Source organism: Sander lucioperca, chromosome 15 (assembly GCF_008315115.2).
Source record: "Sander lucioperca isolate FBNREF2018 chromosome 15, SLUC_FBN_1.2, whole genome shotgun sequence".
Taxonomy (NCBI): Eukaryota; Metazoa; Chordata; class Actinopteri; order Perciformes; family Percidae; genus Sander; species Sander lucioperca.
Window position 1 is genome coordinate 3,844,048 of NC_050187.1, and position 5,000 is coordinate 3,849,047.

At 44.7% G+C, this 5,000-nt stretch overlaps 1 protein-coding gene across 3 annotated transcripts in view; it reads left to right on the top strand.

Moving 5' to 3' along the window:
- LOC116056251 (spectrin beta chain, non-erythrocytic 1) overlaps positions 1-5,000 on the top strand; it is a 197,380-nt gene that overhangs the window by 66,480 nt on the left and 125,900 nt on the right. The window lies entirely within an intron of this gene.

A 5,000-nucleotide genomic window follows, 5' to 3' on the forward strand; every position in this document is an offset into this window, starting at 1 on the left:
TACCCCCACATCATCACATACCCTTCACCATACCCCCACATCATCACATACCCTTCACCATACCCCCACATCATCACATACCCTTCACCATACCCCCACATCATCACATACCCTTCACCATACCCCCACATCATCACATACCCTTCACCATACCTAGAGATTAACATGGTTGTATTTCAGTTAGCCTAATAGCTGGTTTGATTTGCATTGAGAGATGATTTTATTTAAAGTACCCCATGCGGCCACATTGAAAAAAATCTGACCTGGGTCTGATTCAGGACCACATATGGAAGTGGTCTGAATCTGATTTGAGTGTTCACATTACTTCTGAAGAAGTCTGACCTGGTCACTTGACCCCAAAAAAAATTGAGAAGATTTGGGCCACTTTTGCCTGCAGTCTGGACGTAGCCTCTAGGTTATGTTTAGATGGAAACGATCTGAAGAGAAAACGCAAAAGTGGCGTTGCGTTCTCACTTTCTATTCTGCGTTTAGACGAGCGTTGTGGGGGGGGAAATCTGCGTGCATATGGGGACGCAAAAGTGTGTGAAATGTGATCCACCAAGTCGACGCGCCTGCGTAGAACCTTCCTCTACTTCTCTCCCTCTCCTCCTCCTCCTCCTCCTCCTCCTCTCTCCCTAGTAGTGCGAAGCGAACAACAAAAGCTGACAATTTAGTCTGGACAGACGAAGAGGTGGAGTTATTGCTCCAAACAATGCACACACACACACACACACACACAGACACACGTGGCACGCACACAGCACACAAAGACACACACGGCACGCACACACACGCACACATGGCACACGACACACAAAGACACACACACACACATGCAGCGCGCACACACACAGACACGTGGCACGCACACGGCACACACAGACACACATGCGGCGCACACACAGCACACGAAGAAACACACGCGGCACGCACACACACACGCGCGCGCGCACACGGCACGCACACACGCGCGCGCACACGGCACACAAAGACACACGCACACACATGCGGCGCGCACACACACAGACACGTGGCACGCACACGGCACACACAGACACACATGCGGCGCACACACGCGCGCACGGCACACATGCGGCACGCACACACGCGCACGGCACACAAAGACACACACGCACACACATGCGGCGCTCACTCTCACTCTCTCACACACACACACACACACACACACACACACACACACACACACACGGCACACGCAGCACACACACTCTCGCACAGTGTATTTTTAACCTTTAGACGCGAACACGACGGTGGTTTCACTTTTTTGCGTTTTTTTAAGCCCGAAAAGCGCCATCGCCGTCTAAACGAAAGGCACAGCTGATAAAATATTTGTACGTTTTCACCCGCGAGCGTCACCGTGTCAACAGGGCCTTAGTGAATGGTGTACAGCTGGGACCAGGGCTTTAAATCGGCACTGGTAACGTAAAGTTACTAGCCTTTAAAACCAGGAACAGACCACACTTGTGTCGCATCAAGATATCCAAACTATAAGACTATATCTAGCTTCATATATCAATGTCGATATAATATCAATATATTGCCCATCCCCAGATGAATGGATGCATGTTTGATCTCGCTGACACTGATGTTGAGCTAAAACCTGTAATTACACCCCTACTAAAAGGTGCAGGAGTCCAGTTTTCTCTCAGAACATCTGAATTTTAATATACCAAATGATTATTATAGGATTTTTACCCAATGACGGCAAAGAAACCCACTTGTTTACACCTCGTATTGAAATAATGACTCAATTTGAGTTCACTTTAAGCCAGTTTCATTAATTCTAGGTACATTGTTTACGTTTGTTTTTATGATTTTGCTAAAAAAAAATGTGTCTATGAAAGCCATTTATTCTCTAGGTTATAATCTACCATATAAGATAAGGAGCTTCCTCAGCTGTGCTCATGTTTCCTAATATTATTTAGACCGGATCAGAAGAACAGAACATCAGATATCTGTTATCTTCTGGGTGTGTGTGTGTGTGTGTGTGTGTGTGTGTGTGTGTGTGTGTGAGTGAGTGCTTTCTGAGGCGCGAGGTCGCAGAGTTTGTGTCAACACCGAGAACAATGAGCGGTCTCAGAGAACACCGACTGAAACGTGGAAATCAGCAGCGGGATGATAGACAATGGAAACGGAAACTTGTGCATTCGATTCAGCTCCCATTTGTGACGGTGAACTTGTGTTTTCGGGCCTGTAGTCTGAAGTCGAACACTTAAAGAATCAGAATCTGATCTACTGGCCAAGTATACCTAAATACACAAGGAATTTGACTTTGGTAGGTGTTAACTCTCTATAGATACATTCAACAAATAGACATGTAGTAGTAATCATAGACAAATAGTAAAATAGACACATACTGGACAATAGAGACAACAATATACATATAGGCACATATCAACATTATATACAAATATACAAATATACAAATAAGACATAATATCAAGACAAGTACACATGGAGTGGGATGTAGAGTGCAAGAAGTAATAGTGCTAAGTAGTGTGCAAGATGCATATTGGAATGATAAGTATGTAAAGTGTAGAGAAGTGGGTGAGGCCAAAGTGGGGATGACCCCATATGTGCCTAACCGTTAGCATGCTAGCGGTTACCCGGCGTTTCGGCTAGTTGCGTAGAAAGCCGTGCCGATTTTGACCAGCTCACCCAGAGACTGAAGGCAGGACACATTCAGAAACCGTATCTCACTCTAAACAGCATGGGTGGGTTTTGCAAAGTTTGTATGCGTGTGGAAGCACCAGAGACACAAAATAACTCCCCAAATCCTAGAAAAAGTGATTTTTTTTTTTTATAATATGGGCACTTTAACCATTTGCTAAATGCTAACAGTCCTCAGACGTCGGACCCCTCAGGCCCCGGCACGAACGGCTACAGCGTTCAATCTTCTTGCAGCAGAAAGCTACGACTGCTGTATTTCGCGTCATCACGTTGCACGCTCGTGATGACGTCGTAACGCTACGTGGCGTCCGGTGCAAAACCGCGTGACGCCATTTCTATTGCAGATAGAACGCCATTTACACTCTTGACATATCTGTTCAGAGTTCAAGTAGTTTCTACATTTAAAACATTTTACATTTTGTAATTTTTAGATGCTAATATTTCTTTTCTTTTCTAATATTTCAAGAATTGAAAATATAATTTCTTTTTATTTTTTTAAGATTTTTTTGTGTGGCATTTTTAGTCCTTTATTTGAGAGGACAGCTTAGACTTGAAAGGGGAGAGAGAGAAGAGGGGGAATGACACGCAGCAAAGGGTCGCAGGTTGGAACTGAACCCGCGGCCGCTGCGGCGAGGACGCGCGCGTGCGTGCGTGCATGTGTGTGTGTGAGTTACAGTAACTCTATCTCTCTCTCTGCTGTTTTCACCCTGATGGCCGACTGCTCCTGTAGTGTCCCACTTCACTAAATTATTCACACCAGTGTTAAATATGCAGGAGAGGGTGTGTGTGTGTGCCTGTGTGTGCGTGTGCGTGCGTGTGTGTGTGTGTGTGTGTGTGTGTGTGTGTGTGTGCGCTTGTGTTTCCTGACAGCTGCTGAGAGAGAAACATTAATCCACAATGAAAATAATCGCTAGTTGCAGCTCTATAGTACCTACTGAGTGAAGTTTCACTGACAGCCAGGCTCTGTCAGCATTCACAGTGTGATGTGTGTGTGTGTGTGTGTGTGTGTGTGTGTGTGTGTGATGTGTGTGTTAATCGCATTGCGGACGTAGTCTAAATGTCCAGTTTGTGCCTCTCTTGTTCTTCTCCTCTTCCTGTCGGAGCTGAGCTCAGCAGGCTGAGGATGTGTGGGCTGATGACATTGAATTACCACTGTATCTGATACTGTGTGTGTGTGTCTGTGTGTGTGTGTGTGTGTGTGTGTGTGTGTCTCTGTGTGTGTGTGTGTGTGTCCTGTGATTACAAGCACAGTCTTTGTTTCTGCGGTTTATAGAGCTGAATACCAGACGACCAAACTCTGAACAGTTTGAGTGGTTGTACGAGTTGTTGTAGTAACAGAAGCTAGTAGTTGTAGTTTTATCTGCAGTTATTCTTGTCGCGGTTATTCCTCCCATGTAGTGGTGTAATGGACCATAGCTGATCCGTGGTCCGTACGGATCAATGCTCACGATTAACAGAATGCACGTGAACCGTGGATCAAGTGCAAAGTTTAACCTTAATAATAGTGAAATAGTGAAATACATTTCTACTGTCGCGGTTACTTAAAGTAAGCTGATAAATCTCTATGGAGGGTTGCCGTAAAAAGATAGAGGCGACGCAATTTTCTCTTATAAGTTAACGCCGCGAAAAAAAGATACTGATGCCCCCAATGGACCTTTTTCACAGCAGACATTTTGACTTGTCACAGTAGGAAAAGCACAGCTGATATTGATAACCTAACAATGGCTCAGAGTCAGCATGAACAATACCAGGACCTCTCCTAAGTGGAATGCAGCCATCATTAATGGTTGTGAATACACCTGTGCTTTTCCTACTATGACATGTCAACATGTCTGCCGTGAAAAAGGTCTATGCAGTAAAGCTGCTTACAGACCGACCAGACGGCCGACCGTCGGCATTAAAGCCAGTGTGACTGATCAGTCTCCCCGAGTTGGTCCAAAAAGTTCCTCAGAACACCGAAGAGACGAGACGTAATACGTCTCCATAACAGAGATGCACCAATTACAACTTTCTAATTAGACCAGCTGATACCGATTTTAGCCGATTCCGATTTCATTTTTTCTAACCACTTTACAGCACACACATATATTTATTTTCTATCTTTTCTTTAATAGAACATGTTTTGAACAGATAATGGATCACTATAAAATAGAACTATATAAATTACTCCTGGTGTGGGACATTCACACACATCTAAAGAGCAATGTTAGAACCATTTCCTTCTTTTCACATCAATATCAACTAAAGAAATGTGATTTAGGTTTTTGGTGTCGTCCCTCCACGCCCTACTTTCTCCTTGCAGGTGTTGC